We start from the raw sequence: 24,181 nt of genomic DNA, 5'->3' as shown, positions 1-24,181 counted from the left end.
ATCCATTGATGTTATGTCTATCATTTATGGCCCAACTCAAACACAGCCTCCTGCATGGAGTGTCCCCCACCTCCCTGCTCCACCCAGTCTCCCCTTAAACCCCCTGCCCTGCAGTGGGCTCTCCTGCAGCAACTGACCATTGCTTGCCCTTTCTTTTCTCATGGTTAGTTAGCTCTTTTCTCTCTCTCTCTCTCTCTCTCTCTCTCTCTCTCTCTCATCTATTTATCTCTATCATCTATCTGCCTTCTATAACTAACCATCTATCTACCAAAATATACATTTGTTTGAGAGGCAGAGAACTAAACAGACAGATGTACATCTGCTGGTTCACAACACAGATGCCTGAAAGCCAGAAACTGGAGGTTAATCCAGGTGTCCCACATGGGTGGAAGGGACCCATGTAGCTGAGCTATGGTGATAGCTCAGGTGTGATCTCTCTTAGGGTTTGCATTAACAGGAAGTTGGTATTGGGAGCCAGAGCCGGGACTGGAACTAAGGCACTCCAATATGGGACGTAGGTGTCATAACTGCCAGGCCAGGGTCTATCCCAGTGGGACAATTCTTTGCTATGTGATTCCGCACTAAGGTCTTGTGAGGGAGAACCAGGTCTGTTCTTGCACGATGTGCTGAGCATGCTTGAGCCGATCATCAGCAAAGATATGAAGTACTCACAAGGAGACTTTTGTCAGCTGAAAATCCACCACTGGGACCTTGGGGAGGGATTTACTGAGGGAGAGGAAGAAGCCTGTCGAGGAGGCAGGGGTCTGGGCCAAGGTTCAGTCACCAGCAGAGGTATGGAACATAGGACACCTTTTCTGGGTCTCCATTCATTACTGTGGAAATCGGGCAGTGGGCCTAGAGAAGTGCTTCTCAGCCCTCAAGCCTCGCTGCATATTTGTCACAGGAGATTTTCAGAAATATGGGTGCCCAGGCCCTGTGCTGCAGGGGCTCCAAGTCACGTGGTCTGGCAGGGCTCCAAGGCCCCAGGGCTAAGAGGTTCAAGGCAGAGGGACTGAAGGGTGCTGGCCTAGATGATGATTTCAAGTACCTGACACCTTGACCATGCTAGGATTTTGGTGTCCACTGTGAGCCAACCTGGAGTTAACATTGGGATCCCTTTGGGATGCAGTGGTGCAGACCCATTGTCTGGTCCCTGGGGGCCATCTGAAAGGGATTTCCACACTTAGTTCAGAGGTAGGACCCTTTGTCCACACCAAAGGGTGACTGGAAGTCCGTTTTTTTAAATTTTTTTTTATTTGTCAGGTAAAGTTATAAACAGTGTGAGAGAGACAGAGAGAAAGGTCTTCCTTCTATTGGTTCACCCCCTAAATGGCCACCATAGCTGGCTCTGTGCTGATTCAAAGCCAGGAACCAGGTGCTTCCTCCTGGTCTCCCATGTGGGTGCAGGGCCCAAGCACTTGGGCCCACTTGGGCCATCCACTGCCTTCTTGGGCCACAGCAGAGAGCTGGACTGGAAGAAGAGCAACCAGGACTGGAACCCAACACCCATATGGGATGCCAGCGCCGCAGGTGCAGGATTAATCAAGTGAGCCATGGCGCTGGCCCCTGGAAGCCTGTTTTGTAAACAGAAGCCAAACAGCTCCATGGTCAGGGCTGGGCTGCAAGGCCACTTCCCAGACTCCCCAGCACCTCCCAGGCACCTCTGGGAGCCCTTAGGCTTGGGGCGCAGGCCTTAAATGATGAGGCTGGCTGTCTTTGTGGTAGAAAATAGCACTGGAGTCTATCTTAATGCTACAAAAATTAATTCCAGAGAGATGATGTGATTAAATTAAAGCACACGCACACTGGAAAAGGCTCAGAAGGAAACTTAAGCATATAACTTATATATGGGGAGATTTTAAAACCAAACAGGAACCTGAAAAGCCATTAGGGAACACATAGACATGTTAGCTGACATTAAATGACAGCATCTTGTATGGAAAAAGATGCCCTAATGTGTTATAAGATAAGGCATAGACTGGGAAATATCCTAAACTGACTGCAACAAATGTTTAACAAACCTGGTAGAAAAAATTGGGTTATGGAAGTGAAGAGCAGTAGACAAAAGAGGAAGAGTAAAGAGCCAATAAATACATGGAAAGGTGCCCCCACTGTGCTAGGTCAACAGGAAAATGCCAGTTAAAGTAGCACTACAACTCCATTTCTCCATCCATCAGATGGGTAAATCTTCAAAAGCCTGCTAATGACAAGTGCTGGAGAGGAGGTGGGAAGGTGAGTGTAGCTGTGCATTTTCCCAGGTCTTTTGGGTAATCAAAAGGAACAGCGGGTTGAGCTGTCATCTGCAACACTGGCATTCTATATCAGAGCACAGGTTTGAGTCCCAGCTGCTCTACTTCATATCCAGCTCCCTGCTAATACACCTGGGAAAGCAGCAAAGATGGCCCAAGTACTTGAGCCCCTGCACCCATGTGAGAGACCAGGGTGGAGTTCTAGCTCCCCACTTTGGCCTGGCCCAGCCCTGGCTGTTGGCAATCATTTGGGGGGCAAACCAGTGGATGAAAGATTGTTCCTCTCCCTCTCCCTTTCTCTCTTTCTCTCCCCCACCCCCTGCCCTTCTCTATCACTGTCAATTGAAGAACTAAGTCTACAAACAAATTCAACATGGGTTTGAACAAGGACCAGAAAATATCAGAAATTAGCAGGGATACTGAAGTCATTTTAAGAAAAGACATGGGCAATTTTTAAATGGGACTTTTGTGACTAGATTATTGATTACATATACTTTATAATCCACAGATTAATAACTAATGCAGAGGCCGGCACTGTGGCATAGTGGGTAAGGCATCCCATATGGGCACCAGTTCGAGTCATGGCTGCTCCACTTCTGATCCAGCTCTCTGCTATGGCCTGGGAAAGCAGTAGAAGATGGCCCAGGTCCTTGGGGGTTCCTGCACCCACGTGGGAGACCCACCCGGAGGAAGCTGCTGGCTCCTAAGTTCAGATTGGCACAGCTCCGGCCATTGCGGCCAACAGGGGAGTCAACCAGTGGATGGAAGACCTCTCTCTCTCTCTCTGCTTCTCCTTTTCTCTCTGTGTAACTCTGACTTATAAATAAATAAATAAATAAATAAATAAAGCTTTTATAACTAATGCAGCTAATGCCTAATTTGCAGGTGAGAAAACCGAGGCCCACAAGGAAGCAATTCACCTTGAGCTGCTCCCCAGGCACTGGCCAGTCCGTCTTCCAGCTGTGCCTATTCCACTGTGGGAGCCACCTGGCTAAGAGCACACCACGTTAACGCAGGTGCAAGTTCCTGTTCGTTGAAGCTGGAAAGGAGCCGTGATGAGCCTGCATCTGTGGCTCAGCCTGATGCCGCCCTGGAGCAGCTGTCCTGGGCCCATCTCCCTTCTCCTCTCTGGGCCCACTGCCACCACTGAGCAGCAGAGGCTGGGAAGGAGCACAGAGGACAGGAGGGGCCCTGCTGGAATGATTGGGATGTCCCATCCCAACCTTTCTGGACGTGAGGCAGGGCCCATGGGCACAGCTTGACTCTGTCCACAGAACCTTAAGTCTCTCTGTCCTCAGGGGGGTGGGCTTGACGTCTTGCCACCGCCCCTGCCCAGATAAGCATGCAGGCCCTCTGGCAGGGGTCCCAGCTGCCCACACGTGGCTCACAGCCCTTGGGTGTGTTCTTCAAGCCCCTTATCTCTCAAAGCCTCAGTTTGTTCACCAAGAAATCCTCACCAGGATAAATACAGCAGCGAATGCAAAGGCACATGGTGAAGGGAAGCCTACACGCGTGGCCTTTTACCCACTCGCCGTCCTGACCCCGCACTTTCCTCATCCGTCCAAGTGACAGGAAGACGGGAAGGGGTCTTTTTTCCACCAGCGACGTTCCTTGCACCCCTGAAGTCAGCAGGGCTGTGTTTTGTGGATACCCGGAGGCCAGAAACGTCCCCTCAGTCAAAGAGCAGAGATGGACAGCTCTCTGAATCTGCTTCCCGAACATTCTCTCTGTACCTAATTCCTCACGCGCCCCTGCATCCCCATTTCACTGGGGCAGAAATCGAGATTGGTGCAGAGCGGGAAGAGTCCCAGTAGGTCTCACCAACCCCAAAGATGCTGGGCCTTCCAGCCGAGTGTCTGGGACCCGGACTGCAGCTGCTTCCCATTACTACTCGAGAAGCAAGGGCAGGAGCAAGGTTCCCACGGGGATGAGGGTAGTCGCCACCTTCTGGGTGAGGCTGGGTGTGGAGGGCCCTTCACGTCCCCAGCCTGCCCTACAGCATGAGCCTGGGAGGGGCATTCTCAGCACCACCGGGCGGGGGGGAGACATCATGTCACCCTGTAGCCATGTAGCCTGTAGGGTTTTCTGCTCTAGCTGAGGCCCCAGGAATTCTGGAGCTGGGGGAGGGGGAGGTAAGGGGTGGGGGACCTAAGGAAATTGGCAGTGGAAGGGACATGGCCCCTTCTCAGCCATTGGCTCTTGGAATTCTCAGTGAGAGGGATGCCTATGGCATCCAGGCCAAAAGCTGGTTTTGTGAACACCGAATTCCAGGATCCATGACTTTACATCTCTGTCTGGCTGTAGCAATCTCAAGTGCCCATATCAACGGGGCTGTGGTTTGAATATGGTGTGGCCCCAGACTCATGCAGGATCTCTAGGCTCCCAAACTGTAATGGGGTAAGGAGGGTGGAATCCTGGCCCAGTTGTGGCGTTAAGGAGGTGGGCTGGTCAGCAGGCAGCCCTTAGCTCACTGGGGGCGTGCCCTTGGAGGTCTCCTCGTGACAGGCCTGTTAGAAAAGCCTGGTGGTGGGGGGAGCGAGGCAAGCCCCTCTCCCTCTGCTTCCCGGTTTGGTGTGTCATCCTCTGCCATCTGCCCTGGGCCCCTTGCTGCAGCCGAAGCCTGCAGCACACCGTGTGGGCTCTGAACCTCCCCAGCTGTGAGCTAAACGGCCTCTTTCCTTTATAAAGCTAGGCGGCCTCGTGTATTTCATTATAGTATTGAAAAGCGGACTAGGACGGATGGGTATTGGGGTAGCAGGATGGTGGATGGTGCGGTGAAACCTAAATTGTGAGGCACCCTGTGGCCCGAGAGCCACGCTTCCCACGGGCTGCATTTCCCTGCTCCTGCCAGGAGGACGGCTTGGAAAGGAGCTCAGGGAACTTGTGGAAGGAGAGAGCAGTGAAGTGGGAGTCTGAGTTCTTCAGCTGGAGACAAGCAGCTCACAGCAGGGAGTTCCAAGGCTTTGCTCAAGCAAGCCAGGAGGGAAGGGTCTGCAGAGAAGCATTGTGCACCAGGAGGATCAAGGGATGCTGAGGCTAGACCGGAGAGGGTCCCATTTCTTAAAGAGCTGTGATGATCAGAGCATGGTGGGGCCAGGGGAGAAGCAGAGTGGAGGCGCGGGCTGGCTGGAAGGAGAAGGGCCATCAAGTGCCAAGCTTCAGCCAGGCCAGGCTCTCGGCATCACGAGAGGCTGTGCACCTGTAACTTTGCATGTCTATATTTAGCTTGAGACAGAATCCCACTGCCTGGCTGTAAAAATAGAAGAACTGATGGTGTGTGCAGTGCTGCAGTGGGCGAGGTGGGCAGAGGGATGGGGACAGGGACTCCCAGTGGGAGGAAAAGGGAGGGAATGCCAGGGGGCACAGAGGGGCAGTTTTGCAGGAGGAGACCTCACCCACCTGTTCACCAAGCTGAAGACAGCATATTTACACCTCAGGCTTTGGGAGGAACCAACTGGAGGGGCCTTTGAAAGGGGTGTCTTGAGTTCCAGGAAAAGGGAGGAACCCTCAAGTCTTTTGTACCTCCCCCGCCTCTGCCCACCACCACCATCACACAGCCCCAGCCATCCTAGTGCCACCATCCCTGGTGCTGGTAGAACCTGAAGACTTGATTTCTTTTCTTCCACTAGCTCTTTGTTATCTCATCTGCTCCAGGAAGCCATCTTTATCTAAGCATGATAATAGGAAGAGAAGACACTCCTTCTTTCTCAAAAGTCTCTCCCATAACTGGGGTGTGGAGAAGATTGCATAGCCAAAAGAAGCTTGCTAGACAAGAACAAGCTCTATACTGTGTGATTTCATGACCAGATAAAGCCACCTGAAGTGACACAGTGTGCTATTGCCATAAGAATTGGCAAACAGACTGACTGAGCCAAAGAGAGAGACTAGAAACAGCCCTGGGCAAAAATCGTCAATTGTACCAAGACAACTCAGAAGAAATGATCATCTTTTTAGCAGATGGTGCTGAGACGATTGATTAGCAAGTGGGAAAAATTGAAGCTCAATCTATGTCTTGCACTGTGAACAAAAAGCAAAACTAAATGGAGCTCACAAATCACAAACAAAACTGCACAGCTCCTCAAACAGCACACAGATAATTGGTGACTTCAAAGTAAACACAGATTTCTTGAATGTGTTCAAAAACACAAAAAGAAAAACACTGGCAAGTTAGATTTCATTAAAAAAAAAAAAAACAACCCACCACCTTTTCTTTGTGACACTGTTAAGAAAATGAAGAACTCTTGCAAATCAATAATACAAAGACTAACAACCTAATAGTTGTACAAAAGATTTGAACAGACACTTGATCAAAGAAAATATACTGATGACCAGTAGTCCCATGAGAAAAGGCTCAACAACATTAGCTATTAGGGGAAATACAATTTAAAACCATAATGAGATAGCATTACACCATTGCTACAATGACTGTAATCTATGTCTGACAATAGCAGGTGTTGACATGCGTGTGGAGCACCTGGAACTCCCTTGCACTTTTTTCTTTTTTTTTTTTTTTTTTTTTTTTTGACAGGCAGAGTGGACAGTGAGAGAGAGAGACAGAGAGAAAGGTCTTCCTTTTGCCGTTGGTTCACCCTCCAATGGCCGCCGCGGCCGGCGCGCTGCGGCCGGCGCACCGCGCCGATCCGGTGGCAGGAGCCAGGAACCAGGTGCTTTTCCTGGTCTCCCATGGGGTGCAGGGCCCAAGCACCTGGGCCATCCTCCACTGCACTCCCGGGCCACAGCAGAGGGCTGGCCTGGAAGAGGGGCAACCGGGACAGAATCCGGCGCCCCGACCGGGACTAGAACCCGGTGTGCCGGCGCCGCTAGGCGGAGGATTAGCCTAGTGAGCCGCGGCGCCGGCCTCCCTTGCACTTTTGATGGGACAACAGTTGGAACATCCTGGCAGATTCTTATACAATTAGACATGAATTTATCACATGCACTACAATTACATCCCCATGTATTTACCGAAGAAAAATAAAAACATACACAGACCCAAAACTATTCATAGGGCCATTTACACATTCATAGCAGCAAAAACAAACAAGCAAACAAAACCAGCAACAATTAAATGTCCATTAAGTGGTAAACAGATAAATAGTAGCATATCTGTAGAATGGGATATTATTCAGGAACAAACAGGGACCAGCTCACAGGAGGAGAAACTTGGGTGAATTTCAAAAGCATTATACTAAACAAGAAAGTGAGTCAGACAGGACCACTGGCCCTGCATGATTCTATGTAGATAGCATCACACAAAAGACAAAAACTACAATGACAGAAAGAGGATTAAGGCTTGGCAATGTGGGAGAGGAGGATTGACAGTAAGAGGGACTAAGGAGTCATTTGGGCTGGTGAAAATGTTCTGTCTCTCAACTGAGATGGTCATACAATGGTCAAAACTCACTATGCACCTTAAATAGCTGAATTTTACGGTATGCAATTATTTCTTTAAACAACTGATTTTCTGGCTTAAGCTGCCCCTTGCAACACTGGCATCTCATATCAAAGTGTCAGTTTAAGTCCTGGCTACTTCACTTTGGATCCAGCTTCTTGCTAATGCGCCTGGGAGAGCAGCAGAAGATGGCCCAAGTATTTGGGTCCCTACTACCCATGTGGGACACCAGGGTGAAGTTCCCAGATCCTGGCTTTGATCTGGCCTAGATTTGGCTGTTGTGACCATTTGGGAAGTAAACCAGCAGATGGAAGATCTCTCTCTCTCTCTTTCTTTTATTCTGCCTTTCAAATAAATTTTAAAAAAATATTACAAAATAACAGGGCCAGCGCTGTGGTGCGCTAGGTTAATCCTCTGCCTGTGGTGCCGGCATACCATATGGGCACCGGGTTCCAGCTCTCTGCTGTGTCCGGGGAAGGCAGTGGAGGATGGCCCAAATGCTTGGGCCCCTGCACCCGCATGGGAGACCAGGAAGAAGCACCTGGCTCCTGGCTTCAGATCGGCGCAGCTCCGGCCATAGCGGCCATTCGGGGAGTGAACCAACGGAAGGAAGACCTTTCTCTCTGTCTTTCTCACTGTCTGTAACTCTACCTGTCAAATAAATAAATAAAAATCTTTAGAAAAAAATACAAAATAACAATTGATTTTAGCAGGAAAAAGACACAAATTGTTGTCTCCATCTTCTCATTTCTTGCTACTTCATCAAAGGCCTTATGGAGATTTCTGATGGCCACCCATAACCCCCAGAGCGCCTGGTTATGAAGTCTGTTCCATAGTAGAAGTCGCTGTGTATTTTCCTTTCCTCCATGGCTAGATCACATTTTCAGAGACCAGATGGCTTGTCACTGAGTCAAAGCCATGTCAGGGGACAGAAAGGGGGACAATTGGGGAACCCCAAGACCCGGGACTAACGGCTTGGGAAAGTGGGGTAGACACTCTCCGTCCCCCACTCCCCTGCCCTGCTGGCCCTGGGAGGAGGCTCAGGGTAAATGAGGCTCCTCTCTGTGCCCTGCTTGTCTTACTGAGTTGTGGGGATTTGCTGAGACTTTGAATATGAAACTACCCAGGGAGCAACATAATAAACCCTGCACAAATGCAAAATCTCAGGATGACTGCCACTGATGGGATGCGCCTCTGCCCCCTAGGAACTCTGCAGGCTGCATCTGGACTTCCTTCCTGGTCCTGCCCCTCCCCGGGGGCCAGACCTAAGGGCTGTGGAGGGAGGGAGAGCTTTCTCTCCCTCACTGGTACCATCTGCCACTGCCCAGCCTTCCACCAAAAGCATTAGAAAGATCACAATAAGGTAAGTGGTGGTAGCTGTTCCAGCAGCCGGGGAGAAGGCTGAAGGAATCCTTGCCCTGTTGGCGTCCAGACCCGGGACGGTCAGCCAGCTTCGATGTCCTGCCCCAAGCCTACCCATGGCTGAAATCTCCACCGAGGCTTCCACTTGAAGCCTGGCTGGCTCTGATTCAGTTGGCTGCTCTCTTTCCCTCGGGGACACTTCGGGGGTCTTAAGAAGAACGGGCAAGTCCCAGGCCAGGGCAGCCTGCCTCTCCTTTCCAAGCAGGTTTGTCCTGCAGACATGTGGCACTTCTTCAGGTGCTCACATGGAGAATTCATGTCTGTTCCTGGAGAGGCCGGCTTTTTCCTCTTACGCTGCAAAAACTCCCAGGGCTCTACCAGCTGCTCCAGGGGCCCCGTTCAGGGCACGAGGAAAGTGGAGGAGGCAGAGCATGGACACGTGCACCTCAGTTAGCAAAGCTCTGACTTGGTCCCTTTTATGTATTACAGGTGTCTATCAGGTGCACCTAACAAAACCCTTCTACTCCAGCTACCAAAGCTTGCTCTGCCTTGCTGAACCATCCTGGTCTTGAGAGGAGCTGCTGACCACCCTCCTCCCTGCAATGGCCCTTCTCAGCCCTTCTTTCCCTAATGCCTGTAGGAAGCTGTCTCTGTACAGACATTGCCTCTGTCTCCCCATCTGTAAAACGGGGCTAATAATTCTCTTGGTCTGTTTTTTGTTGCTATACCAAAATAGTTGGTGCTGGGTAGTGGATGAAGATCAAAGGTCTATTTGGCTCATGATTCTGGTGGTGTGGTGCAAGGACCTCCTGGCTGTGTCACACAGGCAGAAGGCATGATGGGACTGTGTGCAAGACAGCTCACGTGGCAAGACAGGAAGTAAGAGTGCGGGGAGGATGCTAAGCTTTATCGTGCTCTCGGGAGAACTGACCCATCCTGCCAGACCCAATGCACTCTGAGGCCGATCCCTGCAGGAGGGCGGCCACGGCCCCATCACCTCTGCCTCCGCATCACCTCCACCTCCCATCACCTCCACCTCTCACAGGTCCCACCATCTTCCAATACCATTACCTGGGGACCAGATTTCAATATGAGTTTGGCAGGAGCACAGCACACCCAAACCAGAGCAGTAGTAGAACAAGAGTTAAGGGTTGTATGAAGGGGAAATGAGCTAAAACAGCGAGCTCAAGAACTCCAGCCCAGCCTGGCTTAATGAGCAGCGGCAGTAGCCAGCACGTCCCACTGTGCTGGGCTCTCTCCCTTTGGTCTCAGGAAGTGATGCTCACCGCCTCTCCAAGCCCTCTCCTCCCCTGCTGGTCTTCAGGGGTCTTAGTCGCATAGCCCCTTTCTCTTCAGCACACACAAAGCAGGCTCAAGTCTCTCACTCCAGAAACACTCTTTGCCACAACTCTTCTCCCCTTGTTATAACTGCACCTTCTCCCAGAAGGAGGCGTCTGCTTGCCTGGAACTCCTTCCCCGGGATCTCCTGCCATTGCTCTTTCTGGTTCCTCCCCCTCAGCCCTAGCAGAGATTCCCCAGGGCAGAGGGATCCCCAGTGATCTCCAGGTTGCTAAATCCAAGAGGAAGCCCCAGATCCTGACTGCCTCAGCCTAACTGCAGCATCCCTGGGCCACAGCCTCCTTCTTGAAACACCCTCCCCCACTGGCTTCCTGGGAAGTGGACTGCCGACCCCCCTCCCCCTTTCCCTCCCCCTCCTCCTCTTCCCCTTCCTTCCCCTCCTCTTCCCGTTTCTCCTCCTCCTCCTTTTTTCCATGATGGTGACCAGAGCCCAGGCGACTCCAAAGGAGAGGCCTGTGTGGAAAGGAACCAAATGCCACCTTGCCAGCTACAAGAGAACCTCCAGCCGCTGTCAGCCCCCTCCCCCCCACCGCTGATGGCGTCTGGAGTGGGAAGGAGCCGCCCTGCGAGTCCTGCCCACACTGCATGTATTTGTCATTTGGGGTCCAGGATGGTTTTGGACCCCAAGTTTGCGGTTCATTGGTTATGAGCTCCTGTGAACATATTGTGGGGGTTGCCTCATGTACTGGGAGCAGGTCTGCATGGAACCGGAGCTGTGTGGGAGCCACAGACACTGTGAGGAAGGAACGGCATTGAACCTCCCTCTCAAACCATGGGAGACAGCCAGGTTCAAGGCACGTCAGCAACTTTCCTTTTGGGAAGACCTGCAGTCAGTCCTTGCCTTCCCACCAGGATGGCAGTGAAACCACAGGCAGGTGATTTGACCGTCTTCAGCCTCAGTCTACCCAGCTGTCAAGGGGAGGTCATAAAAGGAAGGCCCTCAGTAGGCTGTTGTGAAGGTCAAAGACTATAACCCACGTCCTGTCTGGCCAATGCCCTGCACGGGGTGAGACGCTGATCCGGGGACAGGACCAGTCCTGGGGCTGGGCTCCCTCTGCCCGACCCAGCCTCAGCTTCTTCACCTGCAGTAGAAGGCGCCGACAGCTGTGTGATGAATGAGTGAGCTGAGCTGTCTATCATGCCGGAGCCAGGTCTGACTCAGGATGCCCTTGGGGGCCCAAGGCCCAGTGGCTCCTCTGGCAGCCTTGGGGCCGTAGACTGAGAAGCCACTCAAAAAGACCGTGGACACAGCAGAGGCTGTATCCACACCCCCATTTCCCAACTAGGAAGCGGACTAGGTGGGGTGGGAGCCTCTGCCAGAGACCCCAGACGCCCTCCAAATCCTGCTTTCCAGATGCTGCGCCCCCTGCAGGACCCAGTGCCCACAACACTGCTCCTGCGGTCTTCCCTGATTTCGCTCTTGGGCCTGACCCCCAGCCCTCTGCCCTGCGAGGCCAGAGGTGCTCACCTCAGAAGCTTCCCTAAGGTATTAGGGGCCGCAGCATTCATTTGTCTACCAGGCATCACTGATGCTAATATGCATGCTGTGTCTCCGCACACAGAGTGGGATTCCCAGAGCCATATCTGACCGGCTGGTTCACCTCTACATCCAGTACAGAACGTGGCCTGGTCCATGGCATCTCCCATGTGTCATTTGTCACCTGAATGCTAAGTCCTTGTTCCTCGGGATGCTGGACAGAAGTGGGGGATGAAGCACGCACACACATGAGACATCCCCATGAATGGAGCCTGCACAGTCATGAAGCAGGCATGTGCAGGGAACCTGCACATACACGGAGCATGCACAGGCATGGGGACAAAAGCACAAGTCCAGGCCACAAACTTGCAGACCTCTTCGTCCTGCCTGTCACACATTCAAGGCAGAGCGCTGGCACTTTGCAAACATCACCTCACTCCAATCCTTGCTTTACAGAAGAGGAGGCTCCGAGACACTGAGATACCTGCTTACTATCACACAGTCTTGGTACCAGCCTGGCTCTCGAGCAGGCATCTCAGTGTGCAGCTGGAGTGGAACAGCCTTCTCCTTTGTCCACGTTGCCCCAGGCCAGTCCCACAGAGAATCAGGGCTTCCTCATGCTGCCCTCTCTCCTCCCAGGCCAGCCGAGTGCCTCTGCCAGCAACCCCAGAGCCATCCAGGTGCCTGGCTCGAAGCCTCTTTGACCTCCTGCAGGGAGCCAGGACAGCTTCCAGTGCCAGGCTGGGCAATGGAGCCCAAGTGATGGAGCCGGGCCCCTGGCTGCATCTTGCCAGCTTCCTCACAGGAGCTCTCATTCCTACCTGGCAGACATGTGCCTGGGCAAAGCTGGCTGGTGCGGACAGATCAAGGCCATCAGACCTGTGCCAGCCTCAGGGGCTTGCCAAGCCTGCCATCCCATCCCCACAGTCTGCGCCATGAGTCCACCTATAGTCAGCTCTGCTCATGCAGTGCTGTAGGCTTGGGGACAGCGTGGTCCAATCTATGACAATGGCAGTGTTTCTGACTTACAGAACACTTTCAAAGGCCCTAAGAACAGACCTGTAGCAAATGCTATATTATTATCATCATCATTATTATTATTATTACCAACGCTGTTTGATGAGGAAGCAAAGGCTAGGGGAGGTGTGACGCCCTTCTGAGAACCCCCAGGAAAGACACTGGCCCCATCCCCTGTTGCACACTGCCCCCCGTGCTCTCACCACACCACTCAACTCCAGACAGCCACAGGGGAGGTGGCCTCCCCTTGACCTTGATCTTGCTCTTCACAGCACAGCCAGACTCTTGAAGCCAGACAGAAACACAAAACCTCATCCTGCCAACCCCTAATCAATCTCACAGCTTTAACCAGCTTCCAAGCACCAGCTCTCCTCACGGCATCCCTGCACTCCCACTCTGCTACCTGCCTACCCAGAGAGACACTCGTTTGCTCCTGGGCAATCGGCTAAACCCTAGTATTCAACTGACTTATATCCGGTGGCTTGGCTGTGCAAGGATTTGTACACAGGACAAGAATATTCATCCACACGCCCTGGATGCACACACACATACAGTGCTTGACACACACATCTCCATTCCTGCACACATTTGGAGCTTGTGCCTAAATGCAGAGAAGTTTGAGTGAACTCCCAATCTGGTCCTCTGTAAAACATGCCAGACCTATGCGCACACAGGCGGGCATACATGCTTACATATGTGCATGCACACACACTCACTCTTAGCCACATTTACATATGTATACGCGCATGAGCATGCAGGAATTGCAGAAACTTTTTGCACCAAAATAAACTTGTCTTTTAATTCTACTTCATTGGACTTTTTGAAGTCCCCTCATACACACTTTCACATACAACCCTGGGGTGCACACACATGCATATGCACACATAAGCACACACACAGAGACCAATGGTGTTTTGTCCCCTGTGTGAACCCTCCTGGCCACGTTGGCTGTGGTGGTATACACTGTGGTCCAGGGCTGCAGACCCTCTATCTTGTGGCCATGTGTCCTGCCTGACACGAGAGAGGCATGGGCCAAGGGCCAAGTTCAGAGCTGCAACACCAGAAACAACTGTCAAGTGGGCATGGAGCCACAGGCTTTTTGCTTCCTGACTGTCCCGGATTGGGCTTTGTCCATGGGACATGCTCCTCCTACCACAGGGGAGTCCCCTTAAGGTGGGGACAGTTCTGCTCTGGCGCCATAGGCGACAGCTCGCCCAGGAGTCCTGCAGATACCGCAGTGGCTGTGTGACCTCAGATGTCACTTCCAAGAAGCAGAGATGGAAGCACCTTCCCTTCAGGGTAATGAGTGGGTACAAACACCTGGATGTTGAAGGAAACCAGCGAGCCAACGCTGAGAGAGTGTGAATCGCACTCCAGGGCTCTCTCCGCCCAAACGCCTGGCCGCTTCTGCCTGCAGGGACCACATCACTCTCCAGCCCCAAGTCCCCATTACCCGCCCGGCCCAGGCCCGAGCCCTCTCCTCTCTGGCCTCCTTCCCCTCCCTCTGCTCCGCCAGCCCCAGGGTCTCTGCATGGCACGCTTTCCCCCACGTCTCCACGTGACTCTGCTCGATCTACTCTCTCGCCCGGAGGGGACCTCCTAAGAAGTCTCGTCTGTCAAAGCTGCTCTCCTGCCACTCACCCTCTTGTCTGACTTTCTGTCCTTAGGAGTTGCTACCCCACGCATCTGGATTTCCTCCTTTGTTGTCTTCTCTTGCACCTGAGCTGTGTCACGGCAGTCTTTGACCTGGTCACCAGGAGTCCCCAGAGCCTGTCACAGAGCCTGACATGTACTAGGTGCTCCGTGAATCCTTCCCTGCCCTGGAAGAACCATCTTGAAGTAACAACAGCATGCTCAGGATCTCCTGGGCAGCACAGCTCACCTTGTTTTAATCCCACCTGCCCCAACTAGCCTCACTGCACACAGCACTGGCCTGGATGTCTGTGTGCCTGCTGATGAATGAGTGGGTTCAGCCTGATCTGTTCTAATGGACTTTTAAGCAGCGAGTGGCATCAGGAGCCTTGGAGAGCATGTTTAACGCACACGTCACCCTCCTTCCCGAACTCCCCCACTGAATGACAGTCTCCAGGGCTGAGTGCCAGCCAAGTGCATTCTGAACAAACCTCTCTTGGGAATTTGTGTGCATGTTACAGCACTTGCCGGCAGGAAGGCAGTGGAAAGCAGAGGCCTAGAGCCGCACCTGCCAGAACTGTATTGCTTGGATCCGCATCCCTGGACAAGCAATCTCATGCTGCTGGGATGCAGAAGGGAGCCTAATGCAGGGAGTTTTATTAGGACATACTGAGAAGAAGTCTGAGGGGCTGGTGTTGGACACCGGTTCAAATCCTGGCTGCTCCACTTCCGATCCAGCTCTCTGTTAATGGTCTGGGAAAAGCACTGGAGGATGGCTCAAGTGTTTGGGCCCCAGCCACTCATGTGGGAGACTCAGATGGAGTTCCCGGCTCCTGTCTAGGGCCTTGCCCAGCCTGGCTGCTGCAGCTATTTGGGGAGTGAACCAATGAATGGAAGATTCGTTCTTCTCTCTCTCTCAAAGCCTTTCAAATAAATAAATCTTTTAAAAATATTTAAAAAATACATCTCTAAAAGGTAAGAATTTCAAATGTTATTGTATTTATTTGGAAGGCAGAGTGATAGGGAAATGGGGGGGGGGGGAGAGGTTTTGGCTCACTCTCCAAATAGCCACAACAGCCATGGCTTGGCCAGGTCGAAGCCAGAAGCCTGGAGCTCCATCCGGGTCTCCCATTGAGTAGCAGGGGCCCAAGCACTTGAGCCATCATCTGCTGCTTTCCCAGGCACATTAACAGGGAGCTGGAAGAGAAGTGGAGCAGCTGGGACTTGAACTGGTGTTCATACAAGATGCTGGGCATCACAGGTGGTGGTTTAACCTGCTGTGCAACAATTCTGTCACAGGCAAGAAAATCCAAAAGATACTGTAGCAGTATCATTGTCCTCACTAAAGTCACAGGAGTTCTCGCATATTAGGTAATATGCCCTCTCTGTTCTAATTTCCTTGATTGCTTTAAAAACGTCTTTTTCCAGCTGCTTGGTTTGTATTAAGACCCAGTAAGGGTCAACACATTACATTGGATATATCTTCTATTTCTCCTTCTCTTTTTTTAAAAAAAGATTTATTTTGTTTGTTTGAAAGGGAGAGTGATGAGACAGAGGAAGAGAGAGATATCTTCCATCCACTGGTTCACTCCCCAGATGGCTGCAATGGCTGGGCCAGGCCAAAGTCAGGAGCCTGGAACTCCCTCTGGGTGTCCCCTGTGGGTGGCAGGGGCCCTGGTACTCGGGTCACCTTCCACTTTCTTCCCAGGTGTGTTAGCAGGGAGCTGGATGGATGAGGAGCAGCGCAACTAGAACTTGAGCTGGTGCTCGATACGGGATGCCAGCTTCGTGAGCGGCGGCTTAACCTGCTGTGCCACAACATCAGCCTCTGTGTTTCTCACTGAAATCCACACTACAAGCCTGCACCCCACTGCCCTCCTAAAACTCTGCTCTGCAGGATCGCCAGTGGCCTGGTCTCTGGTTCTTGCCTTGCTGGTTGATGTTTGCCAAGGCTCTTGCCCGCTCAGTGCCAGTAGAGCAACAGCCTCCGCTGACCCCCAGCCCCAGCAGCCATCGTGAGAGCTACAATGTCCTACGTACTTCCACCCTGCCCGGTGGGTTTGGAAATCCCAGCTGAGACTCTCCCACCCGCCCTACACCCCAGCACTCTCCCATTTCACCATAGGCTGCTCTTCCTGAGCCCCTTGAGCAACCAGGCAGGCGCCCTGCTCTGGGCCTCGGTGCCGACTGTTCCCCAGATAAGCCCAGAAGCCCTTCCTCCCCTCCTCCACCTTTGCTCAGGGGTCAGCTTCCAGGGGAGGCCCTCCCCGGGCCCCAGGTTGCTCAGCTTTCCTTTTCTCTAGAGCACTTCCCCATCAGAAGCCTGGCGTCTTCATTATTAGTCTTTGTTGACCTCTGTCTGCTTCTTGAAGGATCTGGGAGTTTTGTGTTCAGCACTGCACTGGCACACGGTGGATATGCAGCAAGTAAAGTGATTGAAAGGCTGCATGAAACGATACACCTATGCACAGAAGAAAGTGAGGTTTCCCAAGACACAGGAATGAAGAATCAATTTTGCTCTTAGCAAAGACAGGAGTGTGCTCAGCCTGGGGAAGGGGGCGGGGGGCGAGGAAGGAAAGTGCACAGGCTGTGAGCACTTGGTTTACATCTTGTCTCTGAGCTATTCGCCAAGGCTTCCCATGGGCCTTTAGGCCTCACCTTGTTTTGAACAAGATTGGAAGCCCTCGTGGTTTCCCCCAAGTGGGCTGACTGCTGGCAACAAAGCAGCCCAGGGAACAAAAGCGAGCCAGGCCAGAGTGCTTTCCGGCTGGGAAGCACATTTGCTCAATCTTTCTTCTGCAGTTGGTCAACAGCCAGAGGGGCCATTTCAAGTGGAGCCCCTCCCCCCAGTGTGTGCCCGCCTCCCCAACCTTGGCCCTCAGCAAAACCCCCTCGCCCGCCCCAGCCTCCAGGGCAGTGATCACAGCTACCCAGAGCCTGCCTACCAAAACTCTCAGCGGACACAGAACACCGAGCAGGTGTTAAAGAGGAGGGCAGCTCTTTTTATACTGAATCTGGAAGGATCACTAAGATACTTTATTATGGGGAAATCAAGGTGCAGAACAGACTGCTGTCCACTACCATTTGTGTGAACACACACACACACACAGCTTGAATGTTCACAGACAAAAGTCTAAAAAGGGCAAAGCTACAAGAGAAACTGCCCGCAGTGGTTGCTGCCAGCTGGGGCCGGGGGAAGGGATAAGTGGTCAGGGGTGGAAGTTTTTCCTGGGAACTCTTGTATCTTTAAATCTGGTACTAGGTCAATCTATGATCTATTGGAAAAACAGTAAATTAAATTTATAAAGGAATACAACTCGATTAACAGAATGGACAAACAGGGCTGTGTAAAGAGTAAGACTTTTTTGGTGTTAAAAAAAAAAAAAAGAAAAAAGAAAAAAAAAAAAGAAGCAGCCAGCACAAGTCCAGATGCCAGAAGCCTCAGTTATTCAAGTGAGGCAGGCCTGGCTGTGGCTGACCTGGGGCTGGATGCCTCCTCCAGGCTGGCAGCTTCCAGGTGACATCTGAAGGGAGGCATGGGTCCTGGACCTGCCCGGCTGAGGGCTCCCTCCAGCCTCCCGTGTTCTGGCACAGCTGCCCACAAGGCCACTTGGCGCAGACATGGCTCTGCGGATTTGTGAGGGCTGGCACATCCCGGAGCCCTCTGGGAGCTACGGGCCGGAGACACCTCTCTCCCCCTGCACTGCCCCCCACCCCTTTCAAAATCACTGTCTCAATTCTTATCCCCTGAAGGGTCCTCAAATAACAGCAATGATCACACTTTGGGCCCTGCCCCGGGGAAACTCGGCTTCCTGGGTGCTTTATCTGCATGACCTCTGATATTTCCTAGCTTTCCCAATGAGGTTGGCACTACTCATAGTCCCCATTTTACAGACGGGAAAACTGAGGCCATCACAGCAGGAGATCATAGTAAGTAAAGGACTGAGTCAAGATTCAACCCTAGCGCTACCCTTGCAACTATTAGGCTCTTATCACAGAGCTACCACCTTGGCAATCCTCAGAATATGATTCTTTAAATACAAATATATTTAGAGAAGGCCAAGGCACAGCTGGGACCCTCCTGCAAGGGCCACTTTGTGAAGACTGAGCGGTGACCGCTGAGCAGAAGGGGGACCTCGGAGACATCATCCTGCTCCCGGACCCTCTTGATCGCTCCCGCCTTAATTTCCCTGCTCCAGAGGCGATCCGTGTGCCTCAGCCTGTGCGGGCGCCTTTGGGGGTCCGGAAAAGGAGTGCGCAACCCGGGTGCAATCCCAGGACGCGGGGCCCCACGAGCCGCAGCGGCGAGCGGTGACGCAGCCCCCTCCGCTCCCCGTGGATCCCCGGGAGGAGCGGCCCAAGCGGCGGAGGCGGGGGGGGGGGGGGGGGGGGACAGGGGGAGAGCTGCGCTTCCAGACTCGTAGGCGGGCGGAGGCGAGCTCCTGACCGAGTGGGAGGGGCCGCGGGAAGCAGCCAGGCGCGGAGCCGGCCCAGGTCTGCGGAGCGAGGTCTGCCGACGAGCGCGGGCGGGGCGCACAGGGGCGGCGGGGGGCGTGCGGCTTCCCCGCGCCGGAGGTGTCCGCCCCCGCGAGGAAGCGCGCAGCGGGAGTGGGCCGGCGGGGGAGCCGGGGCTTTCCCCAGGCTCGCGGAGCTCCTGCGCGCAGGGGGCCAGGGAGGCGGGCGCGGGGGCGGAGGGGCGCTCTGGAGCCCGCGCCCCCCTCCTGCTTTTAGGCAGTCACAGCCGGCGGGAGCGCAGTGGAAATTTCCAGTGTCCCTGGAAGCTGGAAGCCTGTGCAGATTTCACCTCCTCCTGCGCGGGAGACCACAGGGGTCTGCTTCCTGTTGTTCTCGAAAGGGAGGATGAGTTTCGAGTCTCCCGCTGCGCCCCCCCCCCCCCCCCCCCGCGCGCCCAGCTTTCCTCCTCCGGCTTGGCCTTGAGCACGTTTTGCACAGGCTAAGCCGGGTCCTTCGGGCGGCAGCGGCTCCCTTCCAGCTCTGCTTCGCCGCAGACCTGGTGAGCCCGGGGCAAGGAAGGAGTGGTTATCCCCATTGAACGGGAGGCCCCCGGAGAGGGGAGGGGCTTGTTCCAAGCTTCCATTGTGGATCTACGAGGGAGGGCGCTGCAGCGGAGCGCTGGTGTCATGGATGGAAAAGAGCAGCTCTCTCCCGTGCTGCCCCACGAATGCCTCTCCCTGTCCCTGGCGATCCCTCTGGCCGCTGTGCGTTAAGTGGCATCACGCGTGCCTGAGGATGCCAGGTGAGCCTGTTTGGGGGCGTGCACGGCACCGGTCCCTAAAGACTAGGCAGAAAACCCTGAGGCTAAGACCCAAGCACGAAATTTCCACCTGCTCTGCAGAGCTTTGTTTCTGTTCTTTTTAACCGTGCTGAATCAGAAGCATTGAATGAAAAATGTGGTAGGTCGGAATCATTCATCAAAGAAGAAATGGTGGATTTCCCTTGCTTCTGCACTCCTGGCTTGAGGCTGGCACAGGGCATTTCCCAACCCCTGAGAGGGCGTGGTCCCTGGCCAAGGCGAGGCCACAGTCAGCTGCAGGGAAAGTCAGCCACCGCACTGCTCTGTTCCTGGGCCTCCAGTCACTTCCCTCCGTGCACAGCCCCTGCACCTGCGCACTCTGGCCCAGCGCTGTCCCAGGCAGAGTGAGGAATCAGAAGGACGGGTAGGTGGGGGCCCTGTTGACCCAGCCCCATCTCACAGTGGGAAGATGCAGGAGGAACCTGCTGGCCCAAAGGGATGTAGCTTGTCAGGCAGAGAAAGGAGGGGACGTGGAGCCTGACAGTGTGACCAGGCGGCAGTGTCCTTGGGGGACAGAAGATAAAGCTATGCCCAGCCTTGCTGTGAGACCTACGGGTTGTTGGGTGTGGGTTAGGTCCGCAACCTGCTCTCCTAGCCTACGCCCATAGCACACTGGTCTATGCGCAGCTGTCCCCACCGATGGCACCACACACACTCCCCTCCTGATGGTTTGCCAGAGCTGTCACACCTAATTAAGTAAGAAGAGAAGGCTTTGAGCCTGGGTGCTGGTTCCTGGTGAACATCCTGGGCCAAGTTGTGGGCCCAGGACCCAGCTGTCTCTCCTCTTTCCTGCTGAGGAGGGGCCACAGCCCAGGCCTCCTTTCCTTCGCATCCTCACAGACCATTGCTCACAGCTTGTTGGACCTGCGGCCTGGGCTGCACGTGCGTGATGGAGACGCAGCACTTCCTGCTGGCGCTGGCTCAGTCTTTGCAGCTTCCCAGGCTGGCAGAAGAGGGAGAGGCTGCGGACAGACAGAGAGGCGGCCTCTCCTTGCTCCTGGACAGGAAGGCTCAGGTGGCTTCCCTGGGATGGCAGTCTCCCTCCAGCCTTGGTCCCCTTCAGTCCCCAGCCAGCCCTAAGAGCCCGGGCTCTGAATCTGGTATTTCACCCATGCTCAGCCGTGGGCCTGCTCCCTTGGGACCTTCCCCAACCCAGCTCTTCCTTGGCGCTGACACCGTCTCCTCTCCCTCCAGTCAGTAACTTCACACTGGGAATTTCCATATTAAGGCTGGGTCTCATTTCCCATCCTCTGTGGCCCCATGGGTCACCACCCTCTGGCCTTCTGGTCCTTCCTGCCCACATCTTCCCACCCCATAGTAAACCCTAGTAGAACCATGTGACTATTTTGCCATCCCCCAGATGACTTTCAGATCCTGAAACGGAGCAAAGGAGCTGACCGAGCACCACGATGCTGCCTAACTCCTTTTCTTATGACCTTTGCACATGAAACCCATTGGGAAAGTCTCCCTTCTATAGCCCATGAATTTTCCATGACAACTCAGTGTGGGTGTGCTCTCTGTCACTGCCTTTTCCTTACCAGGGCCATGCAAAGTAATTCCAAGTCCCTGCAAAATGAACAGGAAATAAAGATACAGTGAGGGGGGCTGGTGCTGTGCTGTAGCACCTGCAGTGCCAGCATATCATATGGGCATTGGTTTGAGTCCCAGCTGCTCCTGTTTCAATCTCACTCTCTGCTATGGTCTGGGAAAGCAGTAGAAGATGGCCCAAGGCCTTGGGCTCCTGCACCCATGTGGGAGACCCAGAAGAAAGTCCTGGCTCCTGGCTTCGGATCAGTACAGCTCTGGCCGTTGCAACCATTTGGGGAGTGAACCAGCAGATGAAAGATCGCTATTTCTCTCTCTCTCTCTCTCTCTCTCTCTCTCCCCCCCTCCCTCTCTCTCCCTCCCTTCCTCTCCCTCCCTCCCTCCCTCTCTGTAACTCTGCCTTTCAAATAATAATAATAATATAATAAAAAGATATGCTGAGACTCCACTGCCTCCCTCCTGAGCCTCCTGCCCTGGCCGTCACCCAAGCAGTGCTACCCTGGTATCCTCTTCTCTTTCCATCCTGCTCGCGGAAGCTGCTCAGATAAGCTCTTTGTACTGAAGTAAAAGACTGGGAGGAGTAAACGTGCCTGTCCTAGGAGACCTTGCACAGAGAGGATGGCCTTGATGCGCCGAAGCGCCCTCTGGTTGTGGAGTTGTTGTCATAGGCAAGATTGAGGAGGGCAGAGAGATCTCTTTCCATGTCCCAGGAACCAGCTCTCGGTTTGGCCCCGCACAACCACGGAGCTGCCCTGACCCACTCTTTTGGTTCATCACCATGAAGTGCCAAGAGCATTGCATGAAGAAGTGCAGAGCTCTAAACCTGGTTCTGCCACTAACTAGTTTGGAGACAGCAGCCATTTCTCTCTCAAGCCTTAGTATTCTCATGGACCAAAAGAAAAGTTTGGGTCAGGTGATCTTACAGGATCCCTCCAGATCTGACACATGCTTGACTTCCCAGAGGGGCTGGGGGCCCTGATCCAGCACATAGAGCCCCGAGTCCCTGCAGCCATGGCACTGAGAGAATGGCCTGATGCCAGCACACAACATGGCCCTTCTCTGGACAGGGACACCGACAGGCTGCCTGCATGCCCTCTGCCCACAGGTGCCACGCACTGGGGAGGAAAGGTAGCACTTAGCTCAGCCGCTGGGCTCAGAGTGACCAAACCTGCCCAGATTTGATATTATAGATGAAGAGCACACAACCTGTCCCCATCTCTCCAGCCCCAGTGCCATACCTGGCCACTGCCCATGGTGGCCTTAGAGCCACCACTACCCTGGAAGAGAAGTAAGAGAAGTGTGGAAGCCACTATCTTTTCCTTATGCTTTCTCTTTCCTAGCAGGTCTCCCACCTAAGAAAAGCCTTGAAGAGAAGGAACCTCTTTTACCCTGTAGGCTTAGGCAATGAAACCAGAGTCCTGCCCCTAAGGCCACTCCGGAACCCACACCACCACACCAGGCCTCCTCTCCTCTGGAACTCGCCCTCCTTTTCCATCTGCACGTCCTACAAGAGAGAGGTCTGACTTCCATCCCCAGGAAGCAGAACTGGGGGAAACTGCCCCCACTTGCACGCTGTCCTTGCCAAGTCACTGCGCCTTTTCCTGGGTGACTGTGGTTTCCCTGCTTAGGGATGGGGGAGTCCATCCTCAGGGCCACAGGGCACTGGGGGGCAACCGGGGTCTCTGAGTTCCTGATCTTAAGGAGCAATGGCAGAGAATCGAGTTGGGCTTAGAGATCATGTCCATCTCTGAGGGTGTGGGGGCCTCATTGTAGATCACTTGGGGATGGTGGACTGGTCTTGCCTGGCACTTTCCAAGGTGAGCTCAGATTCATGGATCTGGAATGGCTCAACTGCAGGCAGAGGAGTCCATGGGGAAAGAGCCTGGGGTGGGGGGGAGGTGGCCTGGCAGAGTGGAGGAATCCTGAGCCTGGCTTTTGGCTGCTCTATCACTGCCGTCTGGCATCAGAGAGGCCTCTTTTCCTGGCCCTGGGTTCTGTATCTGCAGCAGGACTGCAATGATTGAGCACTGACTGTGTGCCTGGAGCAATACTAATTTAAACTTTGCAACAACCCTTTAAAGTAGATGTTGCTCCTTAATTTGTACGTGGAGAAACAGAGGCTGAAGTCAATAATGAACGAAGGGTCTCACAGCTGGTAGGTGGGGAGCAGGACCCCTGCCAGGGTGTGCCTGCCCGAAGCCTAGCCCCTGGATGTTCTATGATCCTGTGGGTTCCCGAAGTTCCTATCAGCCTGAAGGGCGACCTTCTCCCTTGCTTACCCGGGTTCCTTGCTCCTTGTTAATGTCCTTGCTGTTGGAGATGCCAACAGCCACCCGTTTCCTCCATGGAAACACAGAGCTCCTTGCAGCCTGTGGGGGCTTGCACTTCGTGCTTTTCCAGGGACAGAGGAGGAAGTTGCTTCAGGGGCCTGGCCTGGGAGACTCTGCCAGATAGCCTCACATCTGGGAGCCTGCCAAGGCAGTGTGAGTGTCCCCAGGATCTCTCGCTAAGAAACTCCTTACTGCAATGCTGCTGCCCTGTGTCCAGGGGCACTGGCAGTGTGTCGAGGTGTTTAGCCCTCTCCCTCCAGCAAAGGCAGTTTGCCTAAAACCCTTTCCACAGGACTTAAACTCAGGAGTTGAGTCTCTTTCCCACCACAGGCCCAGCTATTTCCCCATCCCTTACCTTCCCTCTCACCTAGCCTGGAATCCAACTGGCTCTGCCCCAAGAAGCCTTTGGAACTCAGGTTGCAGGGATATTTGCTGAGTCAGCAGGATGGGCTGCCATTCCTCTTGCTTGGTTGGGGGCAGCCGGGCAATATGCCTGGAGGCCTT

At 53.7% G+C, this 24,181-nt stretch overlaps 1 protein-coding gene across 5 annotated transcripts in view; it reads right to left on the bottom strand.

Annotated features, from left to right (window-relative positions):
- IQSEC3 (IQ motif and Sec7 domain ArfGEF 3) overlaps positions 1 to 24,181 on the bottom strand; it is a 105,140-nt gene that overhangs the window by 75,204 nt on the left and 5,755 nt on the right. The window lies entirely within an intron of this gene.

Source organism: Oryctolagus cuniculus, chromosome 9 (assembly GCF_964237555.1).
Source record: "Oryctolagus cuniculus chromosome 9, mOryCun1.1, whole genome shotgun sequence".
Classification (NCBI taxonomy): domain Eukaryota; kingdom Metazoa; phylum Chordata; class Mammalia; order Lagomorpha; family Leporidae; genus Oryctolagus; species Oryctolagus cuniculus.
Note: the sequence above shows the minus strand (reverse complement) of the source record. Positions and strands in the feature narration are given on the sequence as shown.